The sequence below is a fragment of the Falco naumanni genome, chromosome 12, assembly GCF_017639655.2.
Source record: "Falco naumanni isolate bFalNau1 chromosome 12, bFalNau1.pat, whole genome shotgun sequence".
NCBI classification, from domain to species: domain Eukaryota; kingdom Metazoa; phylum Chordata; class Aves; order Falconiformes; family Falconidae; genus Falco; species Falco naumanni.
Window position 1 is genome coordinate 19,022,670 of NC_054065.1, and position 20,934 is coordinate 19,043,603.

The 20,934-nt window shown below is 38.0% G+C and overlaps 1 protein-coding gene across 3 annotated transcripts in view; it reads left to right on the forward strand.

Moving 5' to 3' along the window:
- THADA (THADA armadillo repeat containing) overlaps positions 1-20,934 on the forward strand; it is a 161,986-nt gene that overhangs the window by 78,467 nt on the left and 62,585 nt on the right. The window lies entirely within an intron of this gene.

Here is a 20,934-nt window from a genome sequence, read left to right on the forward strand (position 1 = left end):
GTTATCAGTTTGATCTTCCTCACCGGTCACTTTGTTCAGCCTACAATTCTGTATTTTTAGAACATATGTCATCAGATAAATGAGACTTATCAAAAGAAGTGTTGTTCTCATTTAACTTTTCTGTGCCTTGTTTTGGACACTTCTGCAGTGTTGGAAATGCTAACCTACTTCTTAGAGGTCTTGCGTGGATTTATAACTAAACACTGACAGTGTCTAGCTTGAGACTTGGATACAGAACAGTATAAAAACATTGCTTCTCTTATCTGTCCTGTTCACTTCATCCCTTCTTTTTGGAGAGCATTTTGCATTCCTTTTGGCATCTCTTGGGCACAGATTAGAAGAAAGAAGGTTTCAGTGACTTCTCCCTCGTTGTTTGCTGCTTGTATATGAAGAGAGGGAGCTACGTGACTTTGTTTAAGTGTGCATGCAGAAATTCCTAGCTGCACCTAATATTGATGAGTAATTTCTGGCTGGAAGCTGCTTTGTTTGTGAGGATCATTCACATTTTTTGGTGGTAATTTGTACAAGCAATGAGACAACTGCACAGAATAAAATAAAAAAAAATATTGCTGGCCCGTCATGTGCCTGCAGGTAGATAGATCCTTCCTGTCATGACTGGTTTTGGTCACTGCTGTAACTCAGTCACAGAAATTCTGCCTGGTCTGCTGTGGTCCCTAGGAAGACTTCTCTCCGTTCTACCATCTTCTCAGCTGAAGTCTGGGTGGTAGCTTCTCTTCTCCTCACTGTGGTCTTCCCACTTACTGCTATTACTTTGTCATTCCTACTGATTTATCCCAAAATTTGTCCCCTGAGCATGTGGCAGTGTTTTGCATCACAAGAGAAGAACCGTATCTCATATCTGGGGGGTGCACATGACCTGTTCTTAAAAGAATACAAACTAAATGGCAAGAGACAGATGAAATAGAGAATTTGTTATGCTTTGATGCAGGGTTAGAACTTAGAAAGATAAAAATGGAAATACACTTATTTAATGTTGATTGGAGTGTTATCAATCAGCAGCCAGTTACTCTTACAAATTGTTACTCTTAATGTTCAAATTTTCTCTACACTTTGAATTTTCCCACAAAATTCTGTAGTTTCAATTCATCAAATTGATATTATAACAGTAGGCTAGTTCAGAGACGTGTTTTGGGTTTTCGTTGGGGTTCTTCTGCTTGGATTTTTATGCTCACTAATTCAAACTGTTCTGTTCGGCATATGAATGTGAAGTCTTGTGCTTCAAAGGAATGTTGCTTTGAGTTTTTGAAACTTTTTTCTTTTTTGCATTTGAAACCAGGAGCACTGTTACATCTCTCTCAAATCTAAAGAACAGACTGAGTCACATCAACTTAGTTGCATGTGACAAAAATTAGACTTAATAGAAGATAGAGGGCTTCATAACTCTACATTAATTAACATTATATTAAAGGTTAAATTTTCCACTGATTTTAGTGGGACAAGAAATTAACAGTTACCATTTTTCAGGGAATGGCAGGATCCTGTAGAACTAGACTCATCTTTCTGAAAATACTTTACCATAAAAGAATCTAGAATCCTTATATTAAAAAATAATAATACAATTAAAAATCCAGCATGGTTGCATGGCAGATTTTTTTGCCATGTGCACAGGGCTTTTATGAAAGTGATCTACTGTTTCCCTTTCTTCTTTGTAAAGTTTATTGAATTATTGAATATGGCAAGGTTTGCACGATGGTAGAACTTCAGATTATCTGTATCTACTCTTTGGATATGCTGATGTTTTAAATATTAATGGAGAGCAGGGGAATGTGATTTAAAGGTGGAAGAATTGATTTAAATGATGGTTAGAGGCTTCATTAAAGCAGCAAGAAGACCAGGACAAGATCATAACCTGAAAATAGCCATAATGAGTCAGTGAGTCAGTGTGCTGCTTCCAGCAAGGACTGATAGCACAAGCCTAGGAAGAAGAGTAAGGCTGACCAAGCAGCTGGAGAAACATCTGCGTGTACTGTCTTAGCTTAGCGTACTCCTGAGCCAGAAATGTATGGATGTGACTTTTTGTTGAAGATAAAAATTAAGTATTTAGTTGTACTGATGAAAAGAAGCAGTTTATGATGAAAACATCAATATGTTAATTATCTGAGAGAGTTGTGTTAAGACATTGCAGATGAAAGTGGAGCCTGCCTAATGGCTGTAGATGCCTTTTTCCTTCTTTTGAGAGGAGAATTTTACCTTAAGTTGCTACAAAGGAAGATCAAGCTTCAGGTATTTGAGATTATAATCACTCCCATGTTTTATGAGTTTACTACTTGGGCACTTGCTTAGAGGAATAAAACAATTTAAATAAATACGAGCATTTGAAAATAAAGCAAAGAGGAATGATGCATGAAGAAGAGCTAGCAAGCAGTCATGGGATCTTCTTTATTATAGAACTGTGTAGGTAGTAAAAACCCACAGACTCCAGTGGCTAGGGTGTGAGAATATAACAGGAGACAAATTAGGCAAATATATTTTGAAGGTCATTTTTGGATGTTGGTCTTTGTGGCTGATTGGAAGAGAGAGGTATACTACTCATTAGCTTGACCTAAAAATTCTTAATGTGAATTACCAGCAGGGGTGTCAGTGATGATTAATTTTTTTTCCCCTGTTTTGTTTTGAAGACAAAGGATCTCCAGGGTCTGAGGGAATGAATGGGGAAGTAGCATATTGTTTATTTGGCTTTATTCAGTAGCACAGAAACATTGACTATGGTAAATTACATTTTATTTGTCTTGGCAGGAAAGTTTGAAGTGTAGCAGTTCAACGTTGGCTTATAAAACCTCAATATAGTAAACAATGTTACATTATCTACAGATCAAAGAAATAAACCTGCTATAATTAAATGTTTTCCAATGAAACTTCCTTCCAGCTGTTTCTTTTCTAAGCTCAGTTTTTAGCGTTCCAGATAAGCCTTGCTTTTAAGATTAGCACAAAGAAAAAAGAAATACTGATGTCAAGTTGAAAACGCATTCACTTATATGTAGCTGCAATAACAGAACAGTTGTCTCATTTCTTCATGTTGTAAATTCATATTAACTGTTACGTGGGGGTGCACTGATAGAAGGAGGCAGTGAGCATTTGAGAACAAGATTTATATTTATGAATACAACAGAAATGCAGCTGAGTTCCAAGAATGGGAGGAGGCAGTCTCTGAAAGAAAGTCATTGATGAGATTTTGCCAGACGTTTTCTTCTAGCTGCTTTTTGGTGTGTGGTTTTGTTTTTTTTTAAAAAAAAACAAACAAGCAAACACACACAACCCTCTTGTGGTACTGCTAATTGACTGGGCAGATCTGATAGTTGGACATCACTTTGAAGTTGCTTTAACTGCAATTAGTAATGCTCACAAATATTGTGTCTCTGACTTCCTAAGACGTGTCACTAGTTTTCAAAAGGGCTTAGATTTAGACAGCTCTTACAACTCTATTAGGTCTTTTTATTCAGTTTCTGCATCATTATTGAATTCCTTTCTATAGCAACTAAGGATATGCAGAGATGTTATTGTTGTAAACCTTGTGTTCACATCTTTGAAGTTTAAAAAAAAAAAAAAAGTGTGGTTTTGGTAGAGAATAAGCAATATTCATCAATTAGTGAAAACAAGGCTACTGCTGTTTTTAATTGAGAGGTAATTATAATAAGGACTACTCTAGGTTGTACAGGGGATGGTGTGACAGTTGCCCCCTCTGTAAAGTGGAATGGATGACCTGCTGGATGCACTGCTTCCTTCTCTCCCACGCCCTAGATTTTGGAGCTTATTACTGTGGGGTATGGCAAGCAGTTCCTGTGCAGATGTTTTGGCCTCCCCAATCCGGTGCACCAGGTACCACTCCTCAATGAATAAAAGCTCCTGCAACCCATGTTGCCAGCAGAGATTTTGAGGTGGCTGTGTGTGTGGCCCTTTAAGGTACCCTGCCTGGTGTTCAGTTACAGCCATAAAGCTTCACTAGTGTTCAGCTAGCTTCTCTAGCTACGTCTTGGATAAATGGGCAGTGATTGAAAACACTATGTACGGATGTGGTTATATACAACAGCTTTTATTAGGTGTTAAGATTAAACTAAGGAAAGAGAAATCCTCCTGTAGGTACAGTTTTCACAATGGATAGATTATTTTCTTTTTAGATTATGGAGATATTAGAAACAAATACTGTTGGCACAGTTTTCTACTTTTTACTACTTACATCTTTCTGAAGAGAGTTGAACTGTTTTAGGCACTGGCTGGTTAACTTGATTTAGACCTCCCAGAACAGCAGTTGAACTCTTGTGAAGTCTAAATTTTTAAAATGTTCAATTCTACGCATATTTCTTGCACCTGTTTTGTATTATGAATCTTTAACTATCCCTCATGATTAGTCAGGAAAGCAATCCTATCACTGTCACAGGCAGAGGATGTTTTTACAGTTGGTAAGGGAAAAGTTGAAACTTGTAAAGGGTGCCGAAGATACAATATTCTCCTAGGTGGTGGAGTGGATTAATTTAGTACTCTACAGAGTTCATTTTTCATCTCCAAGAACATGTTTTAAATCCCACCCGCATAGGATTTTCTTTTCCGTCTTCCTTTTTATCTAGAAACCATGTCTTTAAAACTTTCAGAGCCAAAAAAAAGATAATCCTGGATACAATTCCTGGATATACTTTTTAAAATACAGTCCATGATAAGTTCTGACTGCTTAAGGATGTATGAAAAATATTTATGAACAGTGAGGGTTTTTTACAGTGCTCTGTGTTTTCAGAGGTTCAGGCTATAGTGAGAAATGTGGGAAGGTGTAGTCTTTGGAAGCTTTTTCAGGCTGTTTACAAAGGAGAAGAATACCCTTCATGAAAGGAGGAGAAAGCTGGAAAAACTGGCATTTAAAAGAATGCTGGATGGGAGAAGTGAATGAAAAGGAATGAGTGGGTTTAAGTGGATAGCTACTCAGTAAAGACTTACCTATGTTGAAGGCCAGTATGCAACTATCTCAGATAGTGGAACAAAAAAGTGAAAGGTGGAGAGGAGGAAAAACCTGGAAAACGAAGAAAATGAAACAAAGTAAACACAAAACAAGAATAAGACACTTTTCCAAGGTGTTAAAATCAATTTCAGAGCATTCATGAGTTTAAAACATGTTACTTGCTTTACTTTTTTTTTTCTGTTTATATGTCATAGGCATTTCTTCCATTAGTGTTTTTTTTACCACTGTTCTTTCTTCGGTTTTAATTATTTTCGAATATCTGCATTTCTGAAGGTAGTTATTGCTATGGCGCTACAATTTTCTAGGAATGGTCTCCACATGACTGTTTGACTTAGTGTTTGGTTTTTTTACTCGGGCTCTAAGCAACTCTGAATCTGAACTGATGGCATACTCTGGAAATGTGTCCCTCTGATGTTGTTTATTCATGGGCCAGAAGAGAATGGGAAATGGATATCCAGGCTGAGGAAGGATTGTACAGAAATTTAGCTGATACAAAAAACCTATACAGGACAGGAAGTTTGTGTGGAGACAGGACTAACTAGAAGCTGTATTATACTTGGATCTAGTGCTGAAGGGGTATTTTTTGGAGAGGTAGGGGTGGCGTCTTACTATAATGGTCTAACTGTGGGTTTTTGTGTTTTGTTTTTTTGGTCAGGGGATATGTGGGGAGTGATGGTGCACTGAAAGAGAATGTTTTCAACGGTATAGTGTGACATGCTCCTATTTCTGGGGCACTGCTGCTAAACCCCTGAATAAATAGTGTGGATTCTGAGTTGGATCGTCAAAAATGTGGCTTGCACTGGAGCTGTGGGCAGCTCTTAGACTTGAAAGCTAACCCTGCAAACCCTTCGTCAGATCCTGGGAACAGCCTAGGTGCGGCCTAACTGCAGAAGAGGGCAAGTGGGATGCAGAGAGGGTGATGGGGATGCTTCTAAATTTATGATCTTGACAGGTCATAAAAGGTGCCAGCCGTCTCTGGATCATCAGAGTCTGCTTGGTGTTGGGGAGTGTGGAAACCTCCCCCACAGCTTCATGCAAGTGAAGAATGAATGAGGCTTCTGAAGGCATGATAAGCAGCAGGTGCTTCTAGTCTGTACTCCCTCATGCCTTCACTGGCTTGCACCTCGGTTATCTCTCCATGTTTCCCCTGGCATCCTCACTGTCAGCTCCCTCCTGCCAGCTCTTGTTTCAAGTGCTTACTCCTCCTTATCTCTGTTTTGGGCCACATCATCTCTTAAAGAGTAGCCGCTGTCTTAGTATGTTGTTGTTTATTGCAGTAGGGTTATTACCTTGCTGTCAGAAGTGCATGTCAAATGTATCTCTATATTCCTTTTATTCAAAAGTATACACTTCAGATTCAGTATGTCTTCACATCTATAATGAATGTCTTGAGCTGATTTTGGTAGGAGACCTCTCCAGATTGTACTAGTTCAATCTGGGCAGCTTTTATTGTGGAAAATAAGCAATGGTTACAGATTTTTTTCCTCAAATATACACAGGTATTTCCATAGATGCAAAAAGGTTATTGTGTCAGAAGTGGGTGTTGGGAAAGCTTTAAACCTTGGCAATCAGCTGTGTCCTTTTTTGGTGCAAATGCACCAAACAATGAGATGAAAACTTCGGGTTTTACTATGAGAAATCCGTTAGGAATTCAGTACTTCAGTATAGTTGAAGTTGCTTAGCACCATTTCTTCCTTTCCACAGTCCACATGCGTGCATTTGTTTAGCTTTATAATATTAAGTAGCTATTCTTTAAGGAAAAAAATAGCTTAATGTTGGAAAAGCCAACTTAAAACTTCTCGTTACCCACAAAACACTTTTATAGCAAACAAAAATGCCTATTATGTACTTGTCTCACATTTGTAAATTGCAAGAATTCTTTCATTTATTCTTCTGGTTTTCTAACAGTCTTGTTTCATTTGTGAAACAGACACCACTGGCACTTAAACAGGAAACCATAGACACACCAATAATGACTTTTTTTTTTGCAAAGGAAATATAAATAGAACAATTATTGAGTGTGGTTTTGGCTTGTTTCTTTTCATTCTAATTTTTTTACCTATTGAATCATTTTGTGCTGTAAGAAATACCAGTTAGAGCCTTTGCTCTTTGGAATAGTCACTTTTGAACCCTGACCAACTCAAGAAAAATAAATTTTAAATCATAATGTCAGTATCTTATGTGAAGCATCCTACATACCTCATACTTCTTAGATCATTAAGGTAATACAAAATTAATTAATACCATCATGGAAATATGTGTGCCATGGTGATGCTGCTGTTGTCCCATCTAGTAAATACTGCCCACTTCCAAAGAAGCCTAAGGAAGATGTGGAGATGGACATAGTAACACTGTAAAAGGCTTTACATATGCATATTGTTGCCAGATAGTTGTTGTTAATAGTTGTTATTTCCCTGATGTAACATCTAATAAGAAACATATGCTGTGTGTATCTTGTGTTGCAGCATAAAACTGCAGCCCGCAGATAGTCCGGAAGCATTTCAAAAGGGCAGGACGTGGTGTAATCACCTTGGGGTACTACTCTCTCATAGGACACTTGTTGAGCAGGCAGGATTTTAAACCTCTGTGGTGGTACTGGTGGTGTTTGTATTAAAAGTGACCTTGAAAAGAAAGAAGTGCATGAAGTGCTTCCAGCAATAGAAATGCTTTCTTTTGTTTGCTGTTTTGAGTCAATTATTTATACTTCTGAATTATCATGTTATAAGAAATTACTTCAAAATTAATCAAACTAAAGTAGATTCTGTAGATGTTAGGAACCGATGAGGTAATACTCCTATGACTGTAGTTATTTATCTTGGATGACTGTACTCTGAGACATGTAATAATTTGGTTACAGCATCAGGCATCTTCTGTTGTCAGAAGTGAAAAAAAGAGGTTATATAAGCCAAAATGAGCATTTTATGTTTAACTAGTTTTAAAATGTATAAAATATGGCATCTTGGCACTCAGTGATCACTGGGGAGGAAGAAAAAGCTATCTTTGTAACCTCATGCTGCCTTTAGCAATAAAAGCATAATACTTTTCCCTAAAAAAATACGAACTGTTGGTAACAGTGGTAGATACATGGTATTAAAGAAATAGAATTGCAAAGTAATGTATCCCTTAGGGAGTTGTTTCATGTTCTTTATTGTTCATTTTTCTGAAAAGCCATATTGCACTCCTAGATAGGTAAAAGATTATTTTTAAGTTAAAGACCTTTCAGACAGATACATTGAATATACAGCACTGTAATTTTAATCTAATCTGGCATAAGAGTTAATAGTTCTAATGACACAAAGTTATTTTCAGTATTGTATAATGTGGTACTTTGTGAGCAGATGAACAAGAAGTTAATTTCATATGAACTTTAATTTATGAACTTCCATGATCACATGGTTCAAATAAATGATCTCATCCTAAATATTTCCTAAATTAAGTTGTGGTGGTTGTTAGATTTGTCATATCCAGCTCTCAAATTCTTACTGCAGTGACTTCTTGAGTTTTTTACTCTGAGTGGGATAAGATTTGATATTAACAGATTTCTTCAGAGAGAGAGGTATTGATAAACCACTGCAACCTTTGACACTTCCCATCAACTGTTTTGACTAGTTCAGTTTTGCTAATGTTTTCCCAGTAGCCTTTTCCTTTCAGAGGAATTTATGTTCTGAGTTTTATCTTTTAATTCAGTTTTATTTCAGTGATATTTATAAAAACTACATAGAACAGGAAGAAAGGCTCAGAGGTTGGGAGTCAGTCATATATTTTTTTTATTCATTCAGTATACGAATGAGGCTTATAATGGCTTTATCTACCTGGATGATCCCTGGGTTTTTACAGAGGCAACTTTGTTGAATAGAATTAGAGTACCATGATTAGCCATGAAAACCCTCAAAACAATTGCAGTGTTGCAGTTATACAAGCATAAAACACTACAGAGGTGTTCCTGGGTCATGGATGATACCACCTAATTTTGGTGTTATGTCATGAGCCGGAGGCATTTATTTTCACAGTCTCTTAACTGAATTCCTGGAGAAGCTTGATTTGGGTCTTTTTCAAGTATTTTGTTTTGACCTTTTAACCCTTTCAAAAAGAAGCTTTTACTATAATGTTGTAAGTAGCTTACTAGGAGAGAACTCATCCTCCTTAACGTTAAGTAAATAAATAAAGAGGTGGACGCCCCTTTTGCAGCTAATTGGTAATTTTTAATATATTGTGAAGCCAACAGGACTGATAAAGTGCGCAGAAAAGGCTTAACAGTGTTTGGAGAGGGAAAAAGGGAACTTAAGGTTTCACATAAAGTTCTCTTGTTTTTCCAAGTGCATGTAACTTGTGGAATTCTGTGGAATTTAAGTAAACTCCTAAGCTACCTCCATGGATTCAGTAACTTCTGACAACATCATCTTGCTAATTCATTTTGTTGTCCTTTTTGATAAATGGAAGTATTTTTAGCATTTGAGTTTGAAGAAACCATGCTTCATACTGTTACATGTGCTTTATTGTAGTTCTATTTCTATGGTAAATTTTACTGCTTAAAAAATATATATGCTGTGTTATGTGATGATCCTTCAACATAAACCATCAATCCCCAGCAAAATCTGCTGATGACCAAGATCATGGATACTTTGTGATCAGGATTTAGGACAGTGTGTGGCACAGGCTCCTCTAGGGCTGTAGAAGGTTGCAACACTGATAATGGAGATACACTTAAGATCTGTGTGATGAAGAGGCATTCTGTGTGGTGCATTTTTGCGTTTATGGTTTATCAGCAGTTACGAACAGAGTAATGGGAACATAGGAGGGAGGGTAGTGGTGGGTTCCACTCATTTCTATTCTGCTGAATTCAGACTGTGAAGTGACTTCAAACTGCAAGGTCTCCCTGGGTTCTGGTTTAGTTACCTAAAGGTAGTGAACAGAAAGTGTTTAATCTGTTTACTAAAGTAACTATTTCAGTAGGTGCTGTTGCAATTGCGGCACTGGTAGAATACAAAAGTAACAGGATACTGCCGGTGGAGTGGTGGGTGGAGGTGATTACGGGCAAGACCACATTGGTACTGATTGTGAAGGGGAAAGACACTGAAGAACCCATTGAGATACTCTGACCACCTTGTATTTGGTGTTTATTTGCAAGAAAAAGGATATGAAGCATCCTGATAGTTCCCGGCATCACTGATGCAGAATGGTTTTCAACTGCCTTGAGCAAATTGGCATGCAGTGAAATGGGTGCGTTGCCTAGTTGTTGCTCTTGTTGCCAATTTTGAGGCTTTAATGCCAGAGGATTTCTGTAGGCTTGTGCTCTGCAAACAGCTTGTGCACAGCAGCCCACATCCAGCTGACCATCACTAGCCATCTGGTGGGTGTTGCAGCTGCCACAGATCAGCTGGTGGTCCTCCCTGAGCTGTTTCAATAAAAAGGAGTAAGATTTCCTCAATGTACATAGCAGGCCTCTGCTAACCTAAGTCTTGTGACGGAAGGGGATGGAGATTGTGCTTTCGTTAGAAGCCTGGCTGGGAACTGTAAAGTTGTCAAAGTTCAGCAGGATGCAGCATTGAACAAGTGTGGGCGTAGTATCGTCTACCATTGGCACTGCTGTGTGCAGAAGGCAACCTCTATGCAGTTCAATATCCAAAGCAAGTGGAGGGTTAAGATACAGCAGCTTTAAAAAAGTGTTCTTAGAACTGTTTTTACAGACAGTGAGACAGCAGTACTCCTCTGGGATAAAAAGATCAAATGCAAGTATGTGCAAATGTTGGAGAAGGTGGTCTTGAGTAAGGAAATGTGTTGGAAGAACTTGCTTTTCAAAAAAAACTTTCTGCTGTAAAAACTGTGGTTGTTGACATTCCCTGTTGTCAAAAATGCATCTTACCCATTGCATGTGAGTGGAAGAGAGAAGTGGAAAGATAATAAGGAACAGATCTTCCTGAACAGCTTGTAATGCCTCTGAAGAGCCCCAGCAAATTTCATCATTTTTCTTTGGAACATTGTTTGTCAACTGATGATTTTGCAGAGACAGTACTCATCTGCCATGATGCTGCTGATTGTAAAACAAAGTGCGTGAGCTTACTAGAGTTCAAGAAATGTGTGATGGCTTTGAGTTTGGCACTTTCTGTGATAGCGTAGGATGCTTGTTTGTCTGGGGGGAGAAAAAGAAATCCACAAGGTGATGAAGCTTTGTGGCTAATTAAAATCAGAAGGAATATTTGAGCTGTTTCAGGGAGACGTAATCAGCTGGCTAGTGAGCTTAAATTCTGGGAACAAAAGAGAAATATATTGCAGATAGAATTCCAAGTGTTCAAAGTGGAGATGCAAAATTCATTAATGTTGTTCTCTGATTATGCAGTTAGCTCTCTCCTTGCCCTTAAGTTTACCTTGGCTAGGGCACTTGCAGTTAAATGGCACTGTGAAAATTACTGGAAAACATTAACATTAACTTGTTATTGTAAGCTGACATCATGTTGAGCCTGATGGGCAGTAAAAATCTATAAATAACTTGTCCATATGCATAAGGCAAAAATCTGCTGAGTTTCAGCAGTAGCGTGATTCATGTATTTGCTGTAGCTGAAGTTTCATCATAAGTTATCTATGTTTCTATGAACTTAGTAGTTTCAAAAAAAGATATAATACCAGTAGAAAACTTCAGGAAGATCAGTGGGCCAAAACCTGATGAGCTCTGGGGAAATACTGTCTGTATTTTCTGTGTATTTTTCATGTTGCAGTCTACTTCTTACTGGCACATATGTATCCTTCTCACTGTTTTCTCAGAGTGCTTTCGAAAAAGTATACCTAAACCATAATTTAGTCAGATTTTCTCCCCATATAAGTTCTCATGCACATGCCTGCTATCTGTGAACTGGAACTTAAAGGATCTGAGCTAAGTCTGTCTCTGGGATGCATCCCCTGTAGATTTAAAATAAATCACTTAATTGCTCTGTTTCCTTGCCTGCAAGACTTCTGTAATAATCCTTTTGGAATACTGGGGGTGAGGGAGACCACAAAAAATAAGCAGCGGTGTGCCATTACATAAGTGAAAGCTTCATTTCTTCATCATTCATGGGAAAGAAGTAAAAGGATGATGTCTGTTTCAGGAAGACAGTCCTCTCCTCTCTTTTTCTCAGGTGATCTTCCTTGTTGGCAAGTGGCTGTATCCACGTCCTCCTGTGCTGAATACTATTGCTGCCTTGTAGCACAATGAGACTAAAAATACAGGAGGGCTGTTCGGCTGAGAATGGTCTTTTCCCTCTCATGGTACAGCTCAGTGGGATCCTCTTACATGAATTATTTTCTAGACGTTACTGTAATTACAAAAAAAAAAGTTTGCATTACATGTACCTTCCTTTGAGCTGTTGTCCTATATACTGCCTTTGTAAAGCTGAACTACTTATTAATGTTTACACTTGGAATTCAGTTTGATTTATGTACAAGTTAAGCCCACGCATTAGCTATCTTGTCCAGACAAAAGGTTGCTTTTATAGCGTGTTTCAGTTGCATGTTCCTTTTTACAGGGATAATTTTGACAAAGGAAAATTTTTCTGAGTTCAGTGTTACTCTCTCGCCCAGGAGTATGGCATTTGAGGTCAAGGTCCAGGCGCCAACATGGATGGTGTTTGATGTATCTGTATAGCTGTACTCCCTAGTGACCCTGTTGTTACCAGTAATTGTGTAAAAATTTTCCTTAATGGAGGGACATTGTTTGCACTTCAAGAGAGGTGCAGCAATCACAGCTTTCGATCCAAGACAGAGCTATCTTACACTAAGTTCAGCAGGCTTTACAAAGTTGGCTTAAGATTTCAGACATGAGTGCAATGGGTAATATTTAGTTCCTCAGACGTAAATGGAGCCATTAAAAGTCACAGTGTGCTTGTAAGCACGCAGCAATGGAAGGGGAAGTTGATCCTCATACACACAGGCATGTACAGCAACAGGTTATGACTTGACAGTATATAAATGGGAAAAAGCTTTAGGAAGATGTAATACGACCTTGAAAAAAGTCACAGTAAAAGCACTGCTTTTGTTTTTTTTTAATTCATGGTTATAGCTACCTGCACTTGGACACCTAATGTGGAAAATTGTTCCTCAGACTTTAAAAATACTGAATGCTTTTCTTTTGTTTGAGACACCTCTGTATGTTTAAAATCATTAGCTGAGAGAAGAAATTTGTTTTCTGCAGCTGCAAATTTTACTTCACTTTATTCTATAATGTGAATCTAGGAAGTAAAAGCATCAAATCAACATAGCGTACTTCTGATTATTTTCTCAGCTTGTGTGTTCATGCAGACATTCCTGAGACAGAAGGTCACCTCTGCTGAAACAAGCAAAGCTGCAGGGTCAAGTAGCAGAGCACTTCTGAGCACTCTAGAAACACGTTTCCCTTACATGTCTGCTCCTTAGTGTCAGTGGGGTAGCTGTAGCCTTTAATATTCTTCCTAATTGTAAATAACCCTCAGTAAATAAAGACCAAGGTACACACCCTTTATTTGCATTTTGTCTCCTTTATGTGGATGTGTGCAGATGAACTGTTGTGAGGACATGGTCTGGGGAAGAATAATTTCAAATTTTTTCACTACTGCCCCCCCCCCCAAAAAAAAAAAAAAAAAAAAAAAAAAACACAACCGAAAACAACAACACACACAAAAAAAGAAAAAAAACGCTCTTTAAAGGAGGGGAAAGCTTTATGTCCTTTGAGGTGCTTCGACTAAAACAGTGGTGGGTGGATTTTTATGATGGTAGGGTATGGGCTTGGAAGAGGAGACTTCACTGCACCCTTACTGTTGTTTGTTCTGATCAGAAATACAGGCTGAGCACAATTTTTAACTGCTTCCAACACAGTCTGGTGTGTTCATTTCTCTAGACTTCCAGGTTTTGGTGGCATTCTGCTGGGAAGATAATAGATACACTTCCAGAGAGTGGAAGTGCTGCCAGCTAAGGTGGCTGGTTAGGAGGATGTGTGAGACACCCTTAACTCATCGGTCAGCTTTGCCTTTTCTTAGTGCCATCGACTTAGTGGGGTTTTCTGTTTGCTCATCAGCCAGTCTGTCTGTAGGTTTTTTGGTTTGGCTTCTCTGCCCAGCACATGTACCTTTAACTACAAGATGAATGATATCTTAAAAAATACCTTAAATCCTAATGGTAAAATAGTCCTAATAGTTATGAAGTCAGCCCTGGTATTATCAGGTTTCTGTGCAAACAGGCAAACCGTGTAATTTTAAAAGAAAATTCAGCTAGGACTTTCAAATAAATAATATTGATGAATGTGATAGCTGACAGCAAACTTCTCGTTGTTTTGTTTCCGCCTAATACAGCATTTGAGTTGCATATACAAATTTTAAGCTGGAATTCAATTTCACCTTGACTAAAATGGGAAGAAAAACCTAATAAAAATGGTATTGCAAATGGTATTGCAAGACCTTTGGTCTGTGAATTTCCCATTTGTTGGCTTGTTTTGGACAAAAGCAGTTTATCTTCAATTTTAAGGACACGTTTTTAGTAATGGATGCTTTGTGATATAGATCTATCACTGAGAAGAAAGCTACTTTGCTATTTTTCAGCATTTTGTACCTTTCATTAGTTATGACACATCCATAATTCTCACATTATTAAACAGCTGTGTTATTCTTGCTCAGTTATATGGAGTTAACTAGTATTGTATTTTTATTCATAAATTTAGATGCTTTCATACCTTATTTTACAACTTCTTAATTCAATCAAAACATGCTTGCCTGCATTTTAATTAAAACAACTTGATTCTTTTATAAACCTGGCTTTATGAATTTTGATGGATATATTTGGAAGAAGGATTTAAAAGCTCTACACTCTCATGAATAATAAACCAAAATTGTGTAATTAGGTGATGAAATGTGCTGACAAAACACAGCGGAAATTATGGAAAATTTGAATTGTGAACCAGCTGTTGGTTTAAAGGAAGAAAAGAAATTTTATACAGTGTTCATAGAAATATTTGCAAAGGGAAATATTTCAACTTCAGACTGAATTTATTAATTCCTACAAAAACACATTTGAGGAAGCAATATTCATATGTAGTAATCATATGACAATCATACAATTTATGTTTGGTAGAGATAATAATCTGATCTGTTAGATGTGAAATTACAATCATCAAATTAAAGACTTCAAAGAAAGGAGGTGGTAGAAACAAAGGGTGATGCCTGTAATAATCTGGAATATATAAATGATCCAGAACTAAGAACAATATAATAAATGATGGCTTTTCAAACACATTGGTTGGGGGTAAAAGAACTAATAAATATTTGAAATTATTCTTCAATATATTGTCATTTAAATGTGGAAAGAAATTCAGGGAACTTACTCTGCCCCTCCCCAGATAACACCCTCTCTCTGTTTTTCCTTGTAATTAAATACTTCAGATGAAGGAAAGCCTTGATGGTTGTAATAGAATTGATCTATCCACACAGTTGCTAAACATCAGTGTGGCAGAGGATGGACCACATGCCATGGGAACACGGGGGAGAGGGGTGCCACCACCACTGTCTGGTGCAACGTGTCTGTGCGCTGTGGTTCTGTACTTATTTTAAACAATTACCCTGCAACTTTTCTAGCTTGTGTTTGCAGGAGTAGCATGAGCTGCAGGAACTGTGTTCATACTGTACTTGCTGGTGATAAAGTATTACATTTGTTCTCCACAAATGTAATTTTTTTACAGACCAGGATGATATCAGAAGCTAACCAGATAGTTATGAACTCTCCCATTTATTTTTGTACAGATATCTTCTTAGAAAACTGGGGGAAGGTAGTTGAGGTTTTTAGTCTTGTTGTAATTACCACACTGCCACTTTTCATCTTTTAGAAAAAAGGGATTTTTAGGGCTTGTTTTTCCCTAGAGATAATTATTGTAACTTTGAACTTTTTATTATTCTAATAAAAATGTCTTCACCTGTCACAGCAGCTTGCCAGTTTTTATCTACATGGTTGTAATAAAATAAAAAAAGAAAAATTTGGCCTCACTTTCAGAATACAGAGATATCTTGGCAGTCATATTTATCATAGAAGAAGAATATAATTTTATCTGCCTTTAAATGAGAGAAAAAAGAAAAATCATGTTTGAGGTTTTCTCACTAGCCTGTTAATACTCAGGCAAAAGCTTTTGATGGAACAATTCCGAAAAAACCACATTTAGCTTAGTGCAGTAATCTCCTTACTGCTGCTATTTTGCAAACACCCTTTTTTGGCTTTCCTTGTTCCTTCAACCTCCATAGCTTGGTGAGTGGCATTTTTTTCCAAGCTTAGTATTTACACAGTAGGTTTTTTTCAGCTGGTGAAACATCTGTATTCTTTGTGTTCTTTTTAGAGAGTTAAATGATCTATGCTGAGAATGTACAGTTTAGGGTGATGTCAGTTTGCCTTTTTTTTTTTTTTTTTTCAATAAGCAATGAATGAAATGAACACTGGGAGCATTGTTTCAGTCTTGCACTTAGGAATGTGGATATTTGTACTGTATACTTAATTTCATCCAAACATAGCTGAGGGCGTGCATGCAGAAGTTTTTATTGCTTTAGATCAGCTTAAGGGGAGAAAACTTTAACTTTGCTGCTTCACTGAGAAGCGTGCAATTATACAACCTTCAACGTGGTTTTGGAAAATCTGATGGTTTAAAAAAGGCACTTAGTGCAGCAACATGTTGAAAACTGTGTTTTCTTTTAAATATGAACATGTGCGTGTCCACGCCAACTATCCCCTAATCATTATTTCATGTCTGAAGTTGAGTTCATTGTAAATTTCAGAAACTTTAGTTCCTCCTATAAAAATCAATTCTAATGCTACAAAATGTTAATTTTCATTGTTAGACAAAGTGTGTTACAGTACATCAACTCTGTGGCTATTGAAAGGTTGTATTATAGTTGCAGTGTCTCTATACACAGGAGAACTCTTGGCATCAAAAAAAACGTTAAAGGCACTTGCTAAATTTTGTGGTTTATACAAGTATTCATCCACTGTTGCATTGCTTTATTATTCTAATGGTGTATTTCACAACGTTAATACAGCAATTTGCGCTGATATGAAAGCTGCTAAAGATTATGATCAACTTCCTATCATATCAAGGTTGATCTAGGGGTGAAAAATGTCTCTTCGTGCTTCTTATGATTTATATTTTTGACTTAGCTGATGTTTAATCGTTTAAGTATTAATTTTTTTAAAAAGTAACGTGCTCCCCCCCCCAACCCCCACCCTCAGTGATCCAAAATGAACACTTGGAAAACAGCAGATGTTATGTCTTAAGGTCTGCTTGGGTACAAAGAAAACACCCAACTTTCTCATGCCACGACAGGGAGACAGAAATCTCTGTGTTGCATCTGAAAGCATGCTGTTTGGTGAGGGATGGATGTGAACAGGATAGAAGGATGTGTGTGCTGATTGAGGAGCAGGGATCCAAGCTGGCTCTTTCATTTTTTTGCCTCTTCCCTTCCCTGCCCTGCTTTTTCCTCTTTTCTCGAGGCTTCTACAGCTGGGAGATAAGGATAAAGCATCAACGGTGCCAAGGAAGAAAGGGAAGGTACTGGAAGTTGGGAATGGCTAGATAGCAGAACACGGCTTCCATTCGTTGGGATGCTAGATCCTTGGCTTTAGCCAATTAGACTGTAGTGTCACACCTGGGCTGGCTTGGTACCTTTTTTTTGCTGTGTTACTCTGCACTAAGAAGTCCTCCCATGCTGGTGGTTTTACATGCAGCAGGTTAGGACATGCTGGCTCAGAGTAAGTATAACCTCATAGGCCAGAGGGTCTCAGAATGGTCAGTCACTGGACACTGTTCCCCGCTATGTATCCAAGTATCTGGACTTCCCATGGCTTGCACTGTTTTAACAACTCTTGCCCAGGTTGACAAGCAGTTTGTACTGTCCTGCTGGTGTATTAGTCTGACTCCTGAACAGCCTGCTCAGGGAAAGAAAAGGCGTTTGAGCATCCAGCAAGTCACCATCTTTAATGCAAGGTTCCACACCCCCTTGGGTGCTGTCTTTTCAGTCCTATTGAAGAGACTCCCAACATAGCAAAGATGCTTTCAGACTGCTTTCTTTGGTGTTTATTCATGTCATATTTAAAGATAATTGCTGTCATCCTGTGGGTCTTCATAAACCTTCCTCTATAGGCAGTGCAAATTTTTTTGTAAAACTACCTTTTTTGAAGAAAAAAATCATTAATATATTGTCTTAGTGTAATAAAAGTCCAATCCCACATACAAAGGGAACACCGTGACCTCATTGTATTTATGTGTGATGAATTTAGCAGAGGATCTTCAATTGAGTAGTATTGTGGACTTGAGGAGAGCCATGTGCACAAAAGTGTGTCTATTTTATTATCTATATCAAGCAGTCTCATAAAACTTGCTAGGCAGCACGTTGCCTGGCTTGTAGTCTTAGATCGTGGAAGCTACTGCAGTATTACTATAAGCCAAAGAAAGTGACATGTCACACGTGATGGAAGTGAAGAGCTGTTGAGGTTAACTTTCACAGATTGCTTGTTTGGTTGCCTCCAGTTTTAGCTTACATAAAATAAGGTTTTGAACAGAACATGCCAACATTAATTACAATTTCAGATTTAGTTTAGGCATTATAAAATCTTATGCTGAAAAAAATATTTTCTTTGTGGGGAAAGCTTTCTAGGTCTCTAAAATTTGGTGAGGGGATCTCAATAAATGATAGAGGGCTTGCACTGAATTAATGAGAAAAACAGGATTTTGCATAGGTCAAAAGTCACAAGAGGGTAAACTGTAGTAGTGGAACATTGCCTTTGATGAATGCCAACATTTTTCAAAAGTGAATCAAACTCTTCCATGAGTTGCACCTTCTAATTCAACTGCTTAAATATAGCTCACGTACTCTGATTTTTACCATCTGAATAGCATTGAAAGGTTATGGTTCTTCTAGAAACTGAACTGCAGAGGAGTTTTGATTGTGTTTTCAGCGTTCAGTTTCCTGCCTGGACTAATTTAAATCCACACATTTGACCTACTTAGCATGCACAGTTCTCCTGCTCTCAAGACCTTTTTCTTGAACTATCAAACTACTTAGGTGTCCTGTGTATTTAGGAGGGAGGCATTCTGAAAGTTGTTTTCAAAGCTGAAGAGATTAATTTAAGCTTCTAGGAAAAAAATATGATAGTCGTTTCATAATTGTGGAACAGATTTTTATATTACTGCTTAGAGGTAAATCCCTTCTCATTCCTGGAAATGAACACAAGCACAGAAGAATAAAATCAGAAAGGTTAAAGCACGAAGTGGTTTTCAATTAACAAAGGATATAAAAGGCAGTAAGAAAAGGTTCTGGGTATATGTTATTTTCCTTTTTCATCGCTTTTCTTCTGTAGTGTCCGTTACTTAACAGAGATTAAGGGCAAGTCACAGAAGATACAGAGAAACTACTAGCAGTGGCAACTTTGTGCATTGGTTTTCATGAAGTTAGTTTGACTAGATACTTATGTAAACCGTTTTAATAAGCAGGCAGCTGCATGGGCAAGAGCAGGCTAAAGAAGAGGAATCAAGGTAGAGATCCGTGGTGACACTCTTAAATGTTTGCAAGCTTGCATTTCTGCACTTTGTAGAAAAAGATCAAAATTCAAAGAGAGCTTGGGAAAACCATCTTAGAAATATGGTTTGCTGTCAACAAAATGGTGTTCAGTACAGAGGACTTCAGAAGATTTTAAAAAAAGAAAGACAAGATGATAACTATCTTCCCAGGGTGTCTCTTGCCTACGGAGCACCTGCTAACACAAGGAGATGAGAGTTTATTTCATTGTTCCTGTCAAAGGGGCCCCAGTGGGATCTCTGTGTTTAATAAGTACCTCACCAGGAAAAAATCTGGACTGACTGACTGGAGTCCAGAGAACAGTTGTTTATGGTGAGGGAGGGTGTGGGAGTGGAGAGGAACACCTTACCTCAAGAGCTTGGATTTTGAGGGTGAAACACTAGAAGAGGTTGCATACAAGTATTTTAGAATCTGCTTTCTTGGCTGTTTTCAGGTTTAGGACGGTCAGGCGTTTGTTTCATCAGAGAATGTTTAGACCCTGCCTCAGTGTTTGTATGGATTAGATAGTCTTTTGACATCTGTTATGTTTCTGTGCTTATTTGAAACCACTGCAGCTGTTTTTCCACTTGAATAATTTCACAAAAAATAACCCAGATGAAATTGTGTCAAGTTAATGCTATGCGGCATTGCTTGTGTTTCCAAAACAAGCAAACAAACAAAAAAAAAATATAACCCCGGGAGCAAGTGACAGCTGGAATGTGGGAAGCCAAGATCTGAGATGTAAAAATCTGGATATGAAGGTTTTTCTTTTCCCAAAGTGAGGTGAAGGCCCCAGCTTGATCTGTTAGTCATAAAATTGTCCCTTTGCAAGTATGAAGTGCTAATACTTTCACACATAAAGAGTGTTTTCATATAAAATGCTCATGTATGCATTTTCAGAAATGGTCTGATAAGACCTCTAAAGCTTCCGAAATTCTGCACGTTGGTAGTCTCAACAAATAATGGGGAATGTACTTCTTCAATTTGCATGGAAACCCTGTCATGTCAGTCAATGTAACTTACCTGTGTAGGCAAACGGACTTTCAAGTTTGGAGGCTGTAATGCAAGTTAAAGACACGGGGAGGCTTAGCACCATGTTCCTCCTATTCCAGCTTCCAGATTGTGCGTATGTACAAAACGCCTTAACCTGAGCAAGAGCTTTCCCATTAGGCTTTAGTCCAGCGCTATGTATCTCCGTGTTTTTCTATTTAGAAATTAACTCACCCAGGTGTTGCCTGTTCACTTGTGTGTGAATGAGAAATGTGAAAACTAAGTGGGGTGATATGGGCATTGTCGCTGGTGTCAGTGTGTCAGGCACCCTCTCCCACACGCAGGGAGGATGGGTACTACAGGGGCTGGGCTTGGAGGGTCTCTCTCCCCTGTGCAGTTGGTGTCAGCTTTCATAAGTTATCCAGTATTTCCTTTTCATGCTTACAATCT